Genomic DNA, 19,935 nt, shown 5'->3' with positions numbered 1-19,935 from the left:
GAATGTGCTAAATATCTAATATAGTTTATAGATAATAATGTGTGTGGTGACTTCCAGTTCGTCCATGATATCACTCATATAAAAGGAAATTTGTCTGTGTGTTTATGTCAGGTAAAAGTAAAAAACTACACGAGACACATCCACAAACCTAGTATATTCTTATTAGACGTTTTATCGAAAGATAACATCTACAGAAGCTAAATATTTTTACAATGATTTATTTTATTTGTATAATTGTTACCTTTTTGTTTGCCCAAGATCTTTTGTCATATTTTTTATTTTATTCCAATATGGGGACTGGTTTTCTTGCTATAATTATCTCTCTTTATTTCTCTCTCTCTCTTTCTCTATTACAATCGCTGTCACTTTCTATATCCTTCTATATCTATCTATCTTTCTCCTTATGCTTTTGTTTCTGTTTCTCACTCTCTCTTTCGTTCTCTATCTTGGTCTCTAACTCAATCCCTCTATATATCCCTCTGTCTTCCTATTTGTCTGTATATCTGCCTTTCTTTCACACCCTTAGTATATGTCTTAATACTCAGTATGAGGGTTAAGTTATATAAATCTATTTCTCTCTCTCTCTCTCTGTATATATATATATATATATATATGTGTGTGTGTGTGTGTGTGTGTGTGTGCGGTTTGACGCTGTAATTATTACTTAATTCTGCAGGAATATTAGTACGTGTTGTGCTTGGGATACTGTTTTAAATTGTGTATAAAAAATATAATTATTTTTCAAGTTCAAAAATGTATCTTTTGAATTTCGAGAAGACTTCTTTCCGCTATTTCACCGTTACATATGAAACAAAAAAAAAGCAAGTTGTTGTTTTTTTGCATTACAATTTTTGCTTTTTTGAGGACGGGGAGACAATTCATTCAGATGAAAGAGCGAAATTAACAAAACAAAAAAAAAAAAACTGACAGGAATATTTGTGCAGATTAAACTTGATTTTCTCCTTCTTTTTATGTTTTTTTCATTTCTTTCTTTTCCTCATGAAATTCAAATGTTTGCAGTTCACATCATTTTCTTTGTTTTTCTTCAAAAATTCATCATTAATTGATTTTTAAAAAAAATTTTGATTTTATATAAATATAAAATTAATCAAGATCATACGAGAATCCACATCTCGGATCAGTGAATCGACATTCTTCATAGTCTTTTTTTATTTCCAAAATCGTACGAAAACCGAATTTATTTGATTTCGTACGCAGCATATTATCCGCAAAAGCCATTTCTTGCTGGAAATAATGTTCGCAAAAAAATCCGTAGGACGGGATCTTCAAATCTTGTAGAAAATTAGTTTTTCGAAATTGGTTTTTGTTTTTTTTACTAAACGTCTGTGATGACAACAATAATCGAAGAATAAATTATTCTATTATCTCCCTTGATAAAAAGTTCATTGCTATCTTGCAAACAGACACATATTTATGAAGTGCTTTTCTTATAGTCATTTCGATGTTTTGCCGACAGGCGCAATAAATAATCAGGAGTTACTTCCCTTGTTGAAAAATAATATTCTCTTGTTTCTAAATATTTAGATTATAAATAAATATCTATAGTTATAGATGTTAGTTTCTGTTATTTTATGCAGAATACAGATTTATATAAGTAGTATATTTTTCTTGTAGGGGTCAATTGTGAGAATACAATTATGTTTATTAGATTTGTTTTTAGTTTTTATCAACAACAGAATCATTTATTGGAAAATCGAAAATAACATGGCATTCGAAACCCCGATTTCACTTGAGTGTTTTGGGTTTTGCGATTTAAATGCAAGCAAATATATAAAAAATAAAACTTTTTTTTTATCGACGACGCTTGTTCGTTATGTTCTAATTCAGCATAGTTTTGTCAGCCAAATTGATTGGTTTATATGAACGTGACCCACTCTCTGTCAACTTTTGTCTCAGCATCACCTATCTCTGGTTCTATGGAATATTAATCCAATGGAGAAACAGAAATATGTCTTCCAGATTGTCACATTGTTATCTGAAAAGACAAAAGAGAAAAAACAAGTTTGTTAAGTTCAATGATTGCAGTCGGTTGAAGAAGATAGATATAAATGGCTCAGCTCATTTAGAAAACGCAACGAACAGACGAACAATAAACAGAAAGGCATACAACAGAAACGAGTCGAGTAAGCCGATTGGTGCTGATTAGGTGTCAAACACGTTAAAATCAAATATACTAGCAGTTCAGCCCAACTTTGCTCGGGCTCTATGTACTGTTCATAACTTCATGTGCATATATATATATATATATATATATATATATATATATATATATATATATATATATATATATATATATATTAAAAGTTCGACTCATGTCCAGATAACCTACATCTAAAATTTCAAGTCTATACACCAAAAATTACCGGAGGAGTTTGATAGAGTCTAGATAGCTGAATAGTTTGCTAGAGATCACAAAGGTAAAATCTTTTGAACTTTGATCCCTTGGCAGCTCAAATTTTCGGCTAAAAAACGAGTAAAAAGCTTGCCCTATGTCTGAATACACATTTAGTAAAATTTCAAATGTTTAGACCAAAAATTGGCTGAGCAGTTTAATAGAGACGGCAGAGGTCAAATTTTTTAAAACATTGACCTAAATTTTTACCCCTTGACATTTATTGTTTTGTGTTCAAATCAAATTAGAAAGTTTGATCCATGTCCAAGTAACCTACATCTAAAATTTCAAGTGCGGAAGAGTTGTTAGAGTTTTCAAAGGTCAAATCGTTGAAATTTGACCTCTTGACAACCAAATGTTTGACCGAAAACCAAATATCAATAGCCTTATGTCAAATCTCGAGTATGCAGACCGAGAATTGACAGAATATTTCGGTAGGGAAGTCTACACACGCATACACACAGAGGCAGTTTCACACACACATACACACATACACACACATATATATATAACTACTTTATTTACTCATAAAATTAATATACGAAAGTATAAATTTATTCGTAATCTTTAAGTATTTACTTCAACAGTGCTCAATATGTAGGTAGAGCTAGTTAGTAAGTTATAAATATATATGGCGTTTAAGCTACACTGAATATTCTGCGTTTCATCCACTCTAGGATTCTTCAGGCTTAATAAGAATCCTTGAGTGGATGAAACGCGGAATATTCAGTGTAGCTTAAACGCCATATATATTTATAACTTACTCTAGGATTTATATTTATAACTTACTCTAGGGTTGTTCAAGCTTAATAAGCCTGAAGAATCCTATAGTGGATGAAACACGGAATATTCAGTGTAGCTTAAACGCCATATATATTTATAACTTAGCTCTACCTACGTATTGAGCACTGTTGAACGCCATATATATTTATAACTTACGATATATATATATATATATATATATATATATATATATATATATATATATATACTAGCTCCGTATACCTGACCTTGCCAAATCCAAACATATTACCGGGTGGAGGGGATTGGTCACATGCTATTTAAGATACACCGAAACATTTAAACGGAAATTACTCCCATATCTGAAATCAATTCCGGTTTTAAACGCAACTGTTATCATCTATTAATAATTAAAAAATAAATAAAATTCAATATAAATAAAAAATCAATTAAATCAATTTTAAATGAATCAAATAGAAATAAATGAATCAAATAGAAATAAAACAAGATTAATGATTCTATTACAAAAAGCAAACAATAAAATCGAACTAAGTATAAAAATAGATTTTGTTTAATGCAATATGCAAATGAGGTTACTCATTGAATGTAGATTTCTTTTGAATGCATAGTATATATAGAAATCATGCTAGAGAAATGTATAAATGTCTGTTTTAAGTATGAAAATTAATTGGTGAAACAGTATACCATTTTGTACATATTAATTTAAAAGATTGAACAAAAAAGAATATGACTTTCTTATAATACATTATTTAAGCAAGCAAGCTAGCAAGACCTACACAATTTTATTTTTTTTTACAAAGGAGTCACCACTTATCAAGGCCCGGAGGCCACTTGAGGATAAGGGTTAATGGGTATACATTAGTCAATGTGATCATAGCGTAAATAGTGGAAATTTTGTAAATTGCATTACTTAGGGGAACAGTTCATCAAGAAGTTGTTTACATTGGACTTGAAGATAATCAAATTGTAATCAGATGAAAAACAGGCAAACGGAAGAGAATTTCACAGTTTGCAGTTCTAAGAAACAAACGTTGTTCATGGAATCTAGGTTTAGGTTTAGGCACAGATAAATAGTGTGGGAAATTATTGATAATAGTTTTGGCTAGACCAGTGTTTTTCGTGAAAGTTTTGCGAGGAGGGACCATAGATTAAAGCTCAGACGAGCACTTGCGATGAATTATATAATGTAATATATATATATATATATATATATATATATATATATATATATATATATATCGTATATTTCGGCATATAAGACGACCGTTAAAGTTGAAAAATCATCTTTAAAAAACAATATTTCATAAGATAGCGACTGTTGTAATCTCCAGCCTAGGCTAAACAAATAGGGTTTCATGATTAAGCAGTCGTCTTATACAACGGATATTTGATAAATTTATGAAAATTTGCTCCAATTTTGTATCTCGTCTTATCTGACGGCCGCCTTATACGCCAAAATATACGGTATGTTATGGCTTGGTATTAGCCACAATAAAAACAGAGTAACAATGTTAGTTTAGACGTGTGTTAACGAAAGACAAACAAAAAGTTATAAAATGAAAAGTTACGTTCCACTGAGTACGAGACGTTAACTTCGGAATAATAGCTGTCTCTGGGATCGTTAAGAGTTCCGGCATATATGGACATTGGTTGAGTCCATTCAGAGGGTGATTCCCTAAGTTCCTACTATACAGTTTAGTTTCTAGGAGTTTTCTTCCTCTTCTTAGGTATTCAAATTCTATTTTCTCGTTCATTTCTGTTGATTTTATTATGTCGGCTTCCAGAACTGACAAATATGAATATTGTGCAATGTTGACTTAGTGTACTGTAGTTCTATACATTGTTGTCTTTAGTTTTAACCTTCTTATAACTAACATTTTTTTCCATGCCATGAGGATACCTGGATGAAGACGCCGGTTGTGTTTATTAACGTTTATATTTACTTTCTGTTTCTTGTAAAATTTTTCAGGTCATCCATATACATTAAGTAGTTTATTCTTTCAACTTTTATCCAATTTGGTATGGCTATGATGGAAGATACATTTCGTATTTTTATATTAGCTATGTACTGCTCATCAGCTGTCTAAGTTTTTTTTTCTTTTCAATCAAATTGATAATCTTTTCTGGTATTTTGTACATCCTTAAGCATTTATTATCAAAGCTTGAGTGATCTTATCGTACGCTAAACGTCTTGGTTTCGATTCGAGTCATTTTTTAAAAGTCTTTAAACCATGTCCAATATAATATAATAATAATTACGAAATCTGCATTAATCAAAATATCATATTAAAGCGTATTTTACGACCGGGCAATGCCGGGCGGCATGCTAGTAATCTATATAAGAATGAATCAATTGATCTTTAGTACAATATTTTAATAGGAAAATATGATTCGGTTTTCGAAGAATTCAGTTTTTGAATTGTCTTTTCAGAACGAATTCTATTTGTAAAACGAGGTTCCGTTTGTATTTGACACACTCTAAATTTATCAAATCTGTCTCTTTAGCTACGCGACCTAATATATATGTGACGATAATTGTTCCACATAACCTTCAATTTTTGTTTTCCATTTTGGAGTCTGCGGACTTGATATGGCTTGAATGTGATAAGTGATTCAAAGTTACCCAAAAATGTTGCCGAGACCCAGAATTTTTTTAAAGGCTTGTGGTTTTGGCGTGATTATCCTGCTTATTATAATCTTTCTAAGGAATTCATATTCCATTAGTGTTTTTTATGGCAACAAAAAGCCAATAATGGAATTTCAAAAGAATCGCTAAAAAGATGAGATTTCGAAAGACTGATGGAAAAGTTACGCGAATCGGTAATGCCATTAGCAGACAACTTGGAATAATACTGTGTTTGTCATCTGCCAGGGAACGACTGAAATACGGGACAATGCGAGGATTATGAATGAATACCACTTTTCTCTCAGACGAATACGCAGAAAGTGATTCTTAAATGGCGAAGAAAAAACAATGGAATAAATATTTTCAGTGAATAAGTGCTTCAGAAAATTTGTCATAAGGTAATTTATATTATTTATACTATTCGGACATTAATAATTTTAAAGTAAGTTTGCAAATTAGTTAACCACAATTAATTTTAGTTTACCTATTGTTTGATGGCATATTTGCGTAAAACGTTTAATCTATAAATATAAAAGCGACAATGTTTGTGTGTGTGTGTGTGTGTGTGCGTTTTCGTATATGTCCAAGAAAGGCTTTTTCCGAGAACAGATCGGTCGCCTCATAACTTCTTAAAACTTTTTATATTGCGCCTAAATGATAATATCTACGAGTTAACAACCGGGGTCGCCTGTCTATTTAATTTGCCCGACTTTCAAAAGATAAATATTTAACAATTTTCGATCGCCGAATGTGCATTAAGATTTTTCGTACAAAAAAAAAAAAAAAGAAGCGAACAGACTCGCGGTAAATAAAACACTGTCCCGCACTCAAAGTTGACGTCATTAACTTGTCAAAAACGGGCACCTGTCAAGTCGCACGTTTTTTTTTTTCACACTTTATTATTTTCCAACTGTGCGTCAAGGCTTCGTTTTTTTTTTAAACAAACACCCGGCCAACGATTTACCCAAAAACACACACACACCTACAAATACCCGGGCAACGCCGGGGACCCCTCGCTAGTAGTTAATATAAATTTCATCTGTTAGTTTAAATATATGTATGTATGCATGTATGTATATATGTATGTATGCATGTATGTATGTATGCCTAAAACTTTTGTCAGAGGCGACAGATTTTCACGAGATTTATATTGCTTTGAAGCTCGACCTTTCCGACGACAAATATCGAAAAATTGCCTACAAACATTAATTCCTTCATGCTTAACTGGGCACTTTTCTACGGGGAGGAGTCGCTTTTTTCGCTGATATTTTCGAAAATATCCCCTTTTTTCGATTGAGTAGCCTTAATATAAACATTTGCCACTTCCGATTTGGCGATGGACGCAACGGCAAAGACGTCACGTTTTTTCACTTTCTTTTCCTCCTTCACAGTACGGGTTCGAGCATACCTGCGTACTACCAACTTTTTTTCTCAACACACACCTCCAAACACCCGGGCAACGCCGGGCATCAAGGCTAGTAGTACATAGAAAATATAAGTATATGGCATTATTGCAAATTTGTCAGTGGCAGCCATCTTGCTTTTTCAAAAAGTAAAATATCATATTGCACGCTTGTCATATTTATGAACCAATTTAATGGTTTGAATTAAAATTGTATATGATCAATATTTTCAGTATGGTTTAATTGTGGGATCATGTGACCTCCCCACTCAATAACTATCGTCAACAACAACGCTGTTTCTGCGGCCTTTTATCTTGTCTTCTGGCCGTATCATCGTTTCTTTTATTGACAGCTGCCGAGGGAGCACACGGTTGTTCACAAATTTATAGTGCGTGTGTTTGTGTGTGTGACATTATCAACCTTCTAAACGCTAATATTCGCATTTTAGTTTTCTGTCGACTCCGTGTTCGTCTGTTGATGTCAGCTCCAAGCCAAAACCTGCATTCAACTGCCCCAAACTCAAGACTGTCCACAATTGTCCCAAACTCACGGCTGTCCTTAAACTTCCCTAATTGTATAATAATGCAAAATTTATTGAAACTCTCTGCAAACTCTAAATATATCGACCGATCTTTTGTCATAGTTACCTGCTTCCTTTGGATTAACACTTTTATTTCAGTTGCCGTTGTGTGTCTTGAGGACAACGCCTTTTTACTAACCTTTTTCTGCTGATAAACTTATTTCCTTTTTTAGCCCCTAGGGGGCGGCCATAGTTTCACATAGAAAATTACCCCCCGAAAATGCAAGATGACTGCTACTGACGACTTTCCTCACAGTCGATATTTACGATAACTTCACGGGCTTCTATGTTATATTAGATATAAAACATTTTAATGCAAACAGAATATATATGCGTAGATAAAAGAAAGAAAATTGTTTTTAAGTAATTTTTAAACTACAGTTTCTTTAAAATATTTTATGTCGCCAAACGTAACTTGTACTAAATTCTGAAAACAAAAAAGAATATATATATATATATATATATATATATATATATATATATATATATATACATTTCCAATGCTTTTATACATTCTTAACACATTTTAAATATATTTTAATTATTTTACACTGTGATTACTTTCTGAAGATCGTCTGAAACGCGTAAAAAACTATTTCAATGATTTAAAAACATTATTACAATAATCTGAATATTATACCTTTTTTAAATAAAAAATCCAAACACGGAATAATAAAATAATGTTAAAAAATACATACCAATTGTTGGTGACCTTTCTCATTTATATATATACTAGCAAAAGTACCCGTCGTTGACTGGTTTCAAAAACAGCCTACAGAAAATGGACTCTGATTTATGAAAGTATGATAGGTTACGAAAAGGAAGGGTTGTGAAGAGATAGCTTCGAATTTGGGGGTATCAAAACCAAAGCAAAATATGATGAAAGTAAAAATAAAATAGATAAACCTCATAATTTATTATACCATACCTGTTCACACTGAAACACTTATCACAATATTCTGTGGATCTATATTAAAAAACCTTGTTAAACTTTGTGACATATTTCCATATTATGGAGGTCAGGCGCGAACGAACACCCCACAATTTTATTATACCATATTTCTTCAAACTGAAACATAATTATCAAAGTATACTTACGCAGATAGATATGAAAAGTCTTTATTAAAGTTTGTGCCTATTTCCATTCTATGGAGGCCAGGCGCGAACGCAGCCCACAATTTTATTATACCATCCCTATTTAAGTTAAAACATACTTATCAAAGTATTCTTCTGTACATCTATATCAAAAACCCTTGTAAAGTTGTTTTTTTATTTTTAATTTTTTTATTTCCATACTTTGTGGACCAGGCGCGAATGCAGACCTCACAATTTTAATGAACCACCGTTCTGCCAGATCAAACATACCCATTCCTGTGTCTCGATACATCTTCTATCATTATATGTAATCAGTATTTTAAAATAGTCAACCATATAGGAGCATATTCGTTACCAGAAACACACACACACACACACACTCACACACACATTCAGCTTTATATATATATATATATATATATATATATTAAGTAATGTGATTTATAATTTAAAAATTAAAAAAAAAATTTTTTAATTTAAAAATCAAATTTTAATTAAATTAAAAATCAGTTTCATAAGAAGGAACAACAACAAAGTCAATTAATTACCGCCCTTAGACCCGTAAATCAAATAATAAATAAAGCCAATAACACATGACAATTATCTCCCCTTAAAAACTTGCAAAATAAATATTCTCTCTATATATATTAACTGTAGCGTCTTTAAATCAAAATACGCTAACGGAAAGAATTTACTGCACGAGCGTCGCCCTTTTAAAATTCATCATTCAATAAAATAAAAAGCTATAGCAAACATATAAATGACTACTTTAAACACAGTTCCTGATTTCAAAAAAAGAAAAACTAAAAGGTAACTATCTCTATATATTTTTAAATCAAATTTATTATGTAAATTCAAAAAATATATATTTTTTCTACTCATTTCTATCTCTAACCTATACTAATTTTCTTATAAATTTTAAATCCAAACCTTTTATTTCAATTTTTCAGATTCATCTGCCTTACTTTTAATGCTAGGTTTATTTTTGGTGTCTGTTAAATTCAATAGAAATCCTCCTAAATTTGCTGATGAGGAGACCGTGCTTACCAAAAAAAAAAAAAAAAAAAACTATGTATAATTGTTCTACGTGACTTCATGTATACCACAAATAAAAAGCACGGATTTCCGAAACGATCGTACAGATAATTGACTTTGTTGTTGTTCCTTCTTATGAAACTGATTTTTAATTTAATTAAAATTTGATTTTTAAATTAAAAAATTTTTTTTTTAATTTTTAAATTATAAATCACATTACTTAATATTGAATTAGCTCTAGGACATTTAACTATCGAGCTTATTATATATCTAAATTACAACGAGCATTTCCTGTATTTTAATTAAACTAGTAATTTCACTATTACATTAAAATACACTTAGCTCTTTAGACTATTATTATAATCTCCTTTAAATTTATATATATATATATATATATATGGTTTAATATTTAATAGAAACAAGGGAAGCATGCATTGTCCCCCGTGAGTGCACAGTGAACGAGGCATAAAAAAATGACTCAGTTCAGCATTTGCCCCCCCCTCCATTTAGCCCCCAAAGTTCCCAGAGGACGTCAAATCTTGGTGAAAATGAACAAACAGTGCAGTTTTAAACCTTAACATATGTTAATTTGAATTCTACGCCATGCAAAAAAAAACAACAACAAAAGATTAAGTCCATCATTTTCCCCCCATTTAGCCCAAAAGTCCCAAAGGCCTTAACATATTTAAATTTGAGTTCAGCACCATACAAAACTGCTAAATAGACATACACAGAACATTTTGGACAAATACGGTAAAATAGTCCCAAAAATGAAGTGTTAGCCCTAAAAGATCCACTGGGGCACACCCAAGAGGTATCGCGAAGTATAGACAAACAAAATTATATAGAAATCAGTTTTTTACAGCTTTTCAGATATATTTATAAAAATCCAATAATTTTAATAAGCACAAAAGTTTCAATTTTAGCGATTTTCATTCGAAAGGAACCCCTAGGAGACCAACCGGAGTTTTCACGGAAAATCAGTTCTGTTACTTTTTTTTTTACTCATATCATGTTTAATGTTTGTCAAAAATTTCCAAAAAATCCAAGGCGTAGTTACAGACAAACAGACAAGGGTGAATTTACAGGTCCACCCTCCTTTTGTCGAGGAACCAACAAATAATGAAGTTACAGTAATTAATTGTGTGTAAAAGTGGTCAATGGCAACAATCTCGCCTTTTCAGGAAGGGATATACAAGATTAGTCGAGAAATGGACCCCTGTCACATCAAAGAACCCATTTATAACTGTATGCCTTAAATTAATTGAACCCCCATCTAAAAATTCCGAAGCATGCTTTAACTAATCTCAGAGGAATCCCATTATATCTGAAAATAACAAACCTTTAGGCGTATTATGTGGACTTTTCGAACTACTGTGCTCATCTTAAGTGTTTTGTTTTATTTTTTTTACAATGTAACCCCGGTCTGCTTCAGCTGTATCCTGTTGAAATCCACAGGATAGCAATCTCTTCTTCCATCAGCCATGACTGGGTAGAATTCTTAAGTAAATCGCAATTTTATTTTTTGAGTGTTGCCCACGCTGAGGATTGATCCTTCCACTCCGCCTAAAACTGGATTTTATTAAGTACTTTATCCACTACGCCATGGCTGACGGAACGAGAACATGCTTACTATGTAGATTAAAGAAAAGGGTAACATTCGAAATTTCGTGCAAATTCCCGAGTTTGACTGCAAGATTTACGAGTTTGACAGAAAAATTTGTAAGTTCGAAAAGATATCGAAAAGATATATGAATGGCTCTCGTCTTGGGGAGGCCTAAGTTTTGACAGGCTTCTGGGCTTGACCTTTACTCCTGGTCTTAAATGGAATACGTACATCAAATCTGTTGCCAAGGCCGCTGGAAAAATGGTCGGATCCTTCTATCGATCCAGTAGATATCTCACTGCTGATGCAATTCTCTATCTATATAAGAGCCAGATACGTCCAAGGATGGAATACTGTTGCCACATCTGGGCAAGAGCTGCTAGAAAGGACTTGTCCTGCCTTGATAGGGTTCAAAATAGACTCTGTGGCCTGGTGGGAGATGTCCTTTCCTCTTCGCTGCAACCTCTATCTCACAGAAGAGATGTTGCGAGTTTGTCCCTGCTTTATCGTTATTTTCATGGAAAGTGTTCGACTGAGTTTCAATCTATGGTCCCCCCTCGCCAAACTTTCACAAGAAACACTAGACTAGCTGAAAACATTATCAATAATTTTCCACACTCTTTATCTGTGCCTAAACCTTAACATAGATTCCATGATCGAAGCTTCTTTCTTAGAACTGCACGCCTGTGGAATTGTCTTCCGTTTTCCTGCTTTCCAGCTGTCTATAATATGGTTGTCTTCAAGTCCAACGTGAACAAGTTTCTGATGAGCCGTTCCACTTAAGTTAACAAATTTACCGAACTTCCATTACTATCGATTACTATATTGTCCTTTTGACTACTCTACACTCTTTAACCCTTATCCTTGAGTGGCCTATCGGCCTTGATAAGTGGTGACGCCTATGTAAAAAAAAGAAGAAGAAAAAGGTCGAAAATTGCAGCGGCCGAAATGATATGAAAATAACAACTAAGATAATAGTCTGAAAAATGCAAACAACACGAATGATGAATTCATACGTAAAAATATTTTTAAAATAAGAAACATTTCTATTTGTATATTTCGATTATTTTCATTTTATTCAGATCTCATGACCTAAGATCTTTTGCGAAACCTCTCGTCTGTAGGCGTAATATGTTCAGCGTATACTACGTAAATACGGTGCTGGTAAGTTGCCCAACCAATAAATATATATATTTGCTTTGACCCGCAGGATTACGTTGTAATCTTAGAGTTTGGGCTTCAAGAACTTTCGATATCATTGAAGCCACACACATTCCGTATTATTGATTTATTTCTCTACAAATGCTAATACGTTTTCAGACGATGACTTGTTGCAATCACTGACAACACTATCTTCCATCTTGTGTCCAGAATATCGAAGGAGCACATTATTTCTGAAGATTCTCATATTTCTAATATTATTTTCAGAGTCTGCTATTGATTCGCCAATAATCTGCAGTATTCGAAGTACCTTTCTACACTAGGTAAAAGATTATAACCATAAAAGCTAACTTGCTTTATATATAACTTTAACTAAGTATTGAATTGTCAGTTTCAGAGGGATCGTAGCATCGGTATTATAGTCTTCGCCGTTATGTTTCAGTTTTAAATATAATTTTGTTTGGATTGCTGATTTCAGTTATTAATAACACTGTGTGTTTCTGAATTTTTGAAGCTAAGAATAATTATTCTACTATTTAAAGTTCGGCGGATAATCGACCGGAACATTCTGAAAATAATACTAAAAATGAGAAAAATAGTATCAGGTTGATGCAAAAACCATATCGTTTTCTCACATATGTTACTTTTATATATGATTTCTGAAAGTTATATATAATTTTGAAGCGCGTTTTTCGTTCTATCAAATCGTGTTATTCGTTACTTTTTTAATCCTTTCATTCATCTTTTTGCAGGCTTTTCGACAGCATGGACAAAATTAAAATCCGCACAATTTTCTTGTTCCAGTTTAAACAAGGCCGAAAAGCTGCCGAGACAGCTCGTGATATCAATGATGCGTTTGGCCTAGGAACAACTAACGAACGCGCCGCACAACGGTGGTTCAAGAAATTTCGCAATGGTGACGAGAGCCTCGAAGATGAAGACAGTCGTGGCCGGCCGACTGCGGTTGATAACGAATATTTAAAAGCCTCCTTAATTGAAGCCGATCCTCGCAAAACCATACAAGTTGCTGTTGAACTCGAGGTCAATCACGTAAAAATCGTTCTCCATTTAAAGTAAACAGGGAAGTCCAAAAAGTTGGATGAATTGGTGCAGCATGAATTGAACGATGAAAAAAATCGTCGTTTTCAGGTGTCTTCTACAGTCCTTCATCGCAAAAAAAAAAAAACGACCCATTTCTCGAGCTGATTGTGACGTGTGCTAAGAAGTGGATCTTTTACGACAACCGACGACGTTCGGCAAAGTGGCTGGATGCCGGAAGAGGCTCCACAACACTCCATAAATAAGTTATGGTGACCATTTGGTAGTCTGCAGCAAGTCTCACCCATCACATTTTCTTGAATCCGGGCGATTACGATTAAGTACTGCCGACAAATTGACGAAATACCCCAGAAGCTCCACCATATGTGTCCGAGATTGGCCAATATGAAGGGACTAATTCTCCTGCATGACAACGCTCGCCCGCATGTTGCTCAACTGAGCCCGCAGAAGCTAAACAAATTAGGCTACGAGACTATTCCTCATCTGCCATATTCACGGACCTCTCACCTACTGATTAGCTCTTTTTCAAGCATCTCCACAACTCCCTGCTTGAAAAATGCTTCAAAAGCCGAGATGATGCCGAATCGGCGTTCAATAACTTAATCGCTTCAAGAACTGCAGATTTCTATGCTAATAGAATAAATAAACTTGTTTCTCGTTGGCGAAAATATGTCGATTCTAATGGTTTCGATTAATTTATATATTAATACGACAGCATGTGTTATTTTTTGTGTCACGCCTACAACAAGGTCGTTTAATTATTATGTACTTTCATTTTTATCATAAATAACTATACCAAGAATTCTTCATAAGTTTTAGTTTCGGTTTCAATTCAATACTCCAGTAATGTATTTTTTTAAAAGAAATGATTTTATCAAGAATTCTACATAATTTTTGTTTCGGTTTCAGTTTCGATTATAACTGATAGCACTCCAGTAATCTATCTTTTTTTCATAAATAATTTTATCAAGAATTGCTCATAAGTTTTGGTTTCAGTTTCGATTATGGCCGAAGGAACTCAACTTATATATATATATATATATATATATATATATATATATATATATATATATATTCATAAGTTTTTATTTCGGTTTCGATTCAAGCTAATGCACCCAATTTTATAACATATAAAAATCGATAGAACATTAACTCTATAATAATATATATGAAATCTGCAAGAATGAAAATATCATATTTAAGCGTACTTTACGACTGAGCGTTCGTGTAAGCTTAGATAAATACATTTGCAGTTTTAACAAAAAAAACTACAATAATATCATTTACACTGAACATCTACAGAATGCCAACATCAATATATTACATATGAATAAGTCCCCTGTGAAATTTCCACAGATCTCGCTAGTAAATTTTATTATGAAAGGAGATCTTTTGAAGTTGAACGTCAAAAACGACATTATTTTTTGCACCAACCCAATAGGAAGAATCCAAATAATGCGAGCTTTGTCTATAGGGTACAACGATACCATTGTCGTTCTAGAACTGACGACATGATTCCATTTCCGTTTTACGAAAACTAGTTTTCTTTTTTTGTTGCAGACCATCTACTAGTTGGCTCGTTCTGTATCGATCCCAAGAGTGATAGGAGCCTTCTATAATGTTTGAAAGTGACACAATGTTCAATCAACGAGACCAGAGATGCACCGCTGTACAACTCATGCTCTCTACCGATCCAAGTTATGACAACAGGACTTTTGCCGACAATCTCAAAATGCAAATCTGGAAAGTTTAACGCTTGAGGGCACTGCTCAACGCATCGGACGGCCCACGAATATGTGGCTTCAAGTAAGTGCCACATCATGTCACTTCACCGGTTCGAAGTCAGCTTTAAAGTCAATACCAAAGTATACCTGGATGTGCTGAAGTGTGTATTGATCCCTGGTGCAATAGACGCTGGGTGTGGCAGCAGGACTCGGCGCCGATCCACAAGTCCAAAGAGACCCAGGCTTGGCTTCAGAAGGAGTGCTACGTCTTTGTATCCTTCTCTCACTGGCTTCTCTTTTCCCCCGACCTGAACTCGCTGGACTACTTCGTTTGGTTAAACGTCGAGAACATAACCAACATGACCTCTCGCATCACTAAAGTCAGCCTGATCGCCGCCATCCACCGAGCTTCCGTCGGCACTTCCGGACGAGTATCGAGGCGGTGATTGAGGCAGAAGGTGGCCACATTGAATAGATGTTAGCTCTACTATATAATCAAGTTACCAGAATTGATTTTTTCAATAAACCTTTTTTAATAAAGGTGTTGTGTTATTTTCTTTAGGGCGACAATTTTAGCGTTCTACCCCGTATGGAGCAATATTTGAATTTTCTTTACTGTACAAAACCTAAAATTTACTCAATGGTACAATGTTACAAAATATTGGGATTTCACTGTTTTTTTTTTTGTTTTGTTTTTTTAATCGGCAATCAAAAATAAAATTAGTCACCCAAAAACGAACTAAAATTCTAAGGGTAACATCGTTTTAAGCTTCCATTAAAAATCGCCACAGTTCATTTTATTTTCATTCTGATTCTCAGCGACGATTGGCTTAAACTATAACGCTGTCCGCTGCTCGTGATCCAAGATAAATACATCCGAAACGGTTATTCATTGTGACCTCGACGAGTACGTGTCTTCCTAAAGTTGTTTCGATTTCACTAGTTTCACAACTGGACGCATTATACGTTTAGTATCCGGATGTAAAGGAGATTTTTTATTTTCATTAATTCATCTATATATTAATAGGATAGCGTGTGTGTTATTTTGCGTGTCACGATTACATCCGAGTGACTGTCGTTTAATTGTTATGGACTTCCATTTCTTGTAATAAATAATGTTACCAAGAATTCTTCATAAGTTTTGGTTTCAGTTTCGATTATAGCTGAAGGTACTCACGTTATATATAGATATATACATATATTTTTTCATAAGTTTTGTTTTCCGTTCTGATTCAAGCTGTTTGCACCCAAGTCATGAGGATATATTTTTTATTTTGAAATAGCAACTTTATAATATATGAGAATATGTTATGTTAGGTTATGTTCTATCTAGTCTTAGATATTATAATGTTGCTATTTCAAAATAAAAAAAATATATATATCCGCATGGCTATAGTATATACGAAATCTGCAAGTATTAAAATATCATATTTAAGCGTATTTTACGGTCGGGCTACGCCGGCCATCGCTGCTAGCTTAGATAAATACTTTTGCAGTTTTAACAAAAAAGCTACAATAAGCGTCTCCATTTACACAGAATGGCAACATTACAATATTACGTATGAGTTCCACAGATCCCGCTAGTTATTATTATTATTATTATTATTATTATTATCATTATTATTATTATCATTATCATTATTATTATTATTATTATTATTATTATCATTATTATTATTATTATTTTTATTATTATTATTATTATTATTATTATTATTATCATTATTATTATTATCATTATTATTATTTTTATTTTTATTATTATTATTATTTTTATTATTATTATTATTATTATTTTTATTTTTATTATTATTATTATTATTTTTATTATTATTATTATTATTTTTATTATTATTATTATTTTTATTATTATTATTATTATTATTATTATTATTATTATTATTATTATTATTAGTAGTAGTAGTAGTAGTAGTAGTAGTAGTCGGAGGCACCCGGCGTTGTCTGGTCGTAAAATACGTTAAAATATGTTTTAATTCATGCAGATTTCGTATTTATTATTATATAGTCAATTCTCTATTGAATATTATATTTTACTTATATGTATATACATATAGCACTGGTTTCATAAGTTAAAAAAATGACTTGGTTGCTATCAGCTAGAATCGAAACCTAAACATTTAGCATTCCAGTTGCGTTCAGTACCATTTGAGCTATAAAAAGATAGATAAGATTTAAAATTATAAATGAATTTGCTCATGCGCAAAAGTAATAGAAATGTGTCGGCAAGTTGAAACGAACAGTTTGCATTTCGACTTGCCGACACACACACACACACACGCATATATATATATATATATATATATATATATATATATATATATATATATATATATATATATATATATATATACGTACACGTTATTTATCCAAACAAAGATTTTATTCATTGTAAACCTTCCTTTGTATATGATTAACAGGTCGCTCGGCATTGTCCGATCGTAAAATATATATTATATTGGACCCAATATGTAATGATGATTTAAGAAGTAAAAAAAAATATTACCCTCGTGCACCACCACCGAGAATCGAAACCAAAAGTTTAGCTTTAAATTGTCACACGTTTGCACCTATTTTCCCCGGCTAAAACCCAAATATAAAAGTTCGCATGGGTTCGAATACCCTATATATTAAGTTTCATGCATGTAGACCAAAAACTGACAGAGGAGTTTGGTAGGCCATTTTTGGAAAACAAATATATATATACGCATACATAAATATATATAGAAAGAGGTTTGTGTTTACACAAATATTACGCAAGTATAAATCATGTAGAATATCTGCATGAATATAATTACACGTAATAGTTAACTAAAGATGATCATCCCATAAGAAAACCGGAAATTCATAGGGAACTAGTTAAAATGAATGTTTTAAAGAATATGCAAATTAGCTAGATCTTTTGCTAGTGAATGCAATTCCGCGACCCATATATAACAAAGTTGTATTTCCTTTTTAAATTAATAGAAACAAGGGTTTTATTATGAATACCAACACACACACACACGCACACGCACACGCACGCACACACAAAATACAAATGTATCGTATGGCTTACTATTTGCTGTTAATTTAAATGTTGTGTGAGAGTTATTAAAGAGTTTATCGATGACATATTTTAACACTGACCCACTCACATACATACATTTACTGTTTTATTCATATAGATTATAATTAGTAGCATTAGTATTATTAGTAGTATATAGTCGTCGTAGGGCGACATTGTTTTCCTTACTTTTTTGTCTTATAATCATTTTTTTCTCTTTTTTTTTCTTCCATCTTTGAAGAAGAGGTTCTAGCCATTAATTTAATTTTCTTCCATAATTTGTCCCGTGAGGTTTGTTTCCACATCATCGATCGATCGATAACATTACTTGGTTTTAATTCCTGATAATGTCTAGCTTTTCATGGCTTCTTTTTCTAACAGGATAACTATTGCCTTCCTCTGTCTCCCGAGGCAAGAGACGTAATATGACTTGTAGTTGCTCTCTCTCTCTCTCTCTCTCTCTCTCTCTCTCTCTCTCTCTCTCTCTCTCTCTCATCCAGGATTTATTTATGCTGATTTAACAAAGGAATATCTATCTATCTATCTATCTATCTATCTATCTATCTATCTATCTATCTACTAGCAAAAGTACCCGTCGTTGACTGGGTTCAAAAACTGCCTACAGAAAATGGACTCTGATTTATGAAAGTACGATACGAAAGGAAGGGTTGTAAAGAGATAGCTTCGAATTTGAGGGTATCAAAACTAAAGCAAAATATGATGAAAGTAAAAATAAAATTGATACACCCCATAATTTATTATACCATACTTGTTCACACTGAAACATTTATCGCAATATTCTGTGGATCTATATTAAAAAACCTTGTTAAGCTTTGTGACATATTCCCATTCTACGGAGGTCAGGCGCGAACGAAAACCCAGTAATTTTATTATACCATATTTCTTCAAACTGAAACATAATTATCAAGGTATACTTATGCAGATAGATATGAAAAGTCTTTATTAAAGTTTGTGTTTATTCCCATTCTATGGAGGCCAGGCGCGAACGTAGACCCCAATTTTATTATACCATCCCTATTTAAGTTAAAACATACTTATCAAAGTATTCTTCTGTACATCTATATCAAAAACACTTGTAAACGTTTTTTTTTTTTAATTTTTAATTTTTTTATTTCCATACTTTGTGGACCAGGCGCGAACGCAGACCCCACAATTTTAATGAACCACTGTTCTGCCAGATCAAACATATCCATTCCTTTGTCTCGATATATCTTCTATCATTATATGTAATCAGTTTTTTTTTAAATAGTCAACCATATAGGAGCCTATTCGTGACCAGACACCCACACACACATACACACACACAGGCATTCAGCTTTATATAATATATTATATATATATATATATATATATATATATATATATATATATATATATAATGAAATC

The 19,935-nt window shown here is 32.6% G+C and overlaps 1 long non-coding RNA gene across 1 annotated transcript in view; it reads right to left on the bottom strand.

The window, feature by feature from the left end:
• Positions 1-1,321: 1,321 nt before the first annotated feature.
• The window catches only part of LOC145269284 (uncharacterized), a 347,441-nt gene continuing 328,827 nt past the window's right edge, over positions 1,322-19,935 (bottom strand). The window contains exon 2 of the long non-coding RNA XR_013864975.1: positions 1,322-1,996. This is a non-coding gene — a long non-coding RNA (uncharacterized LOC145269284). The remainder of the gene's footprint in view (positions 1,997-19,935) is intronic.

The sequence above is a fragment of the Euprymna scolopes genome, chromosome 45 (assembly GCF_053919585.1).
Source record: "Euprymna scolopes isolate OS-2025 chromosome 45, ASM5391958v1, whole genome shotgun sequence".
NCBI lineage: Eukaryota > Metazoa > Mollusca > Cephalopoda > Sepiida > Sepiolidae > Euprymna > Euprymna scolopes.
This window is presented reverse-complemented; position numbering and strand designations above follow the sequence as displayed.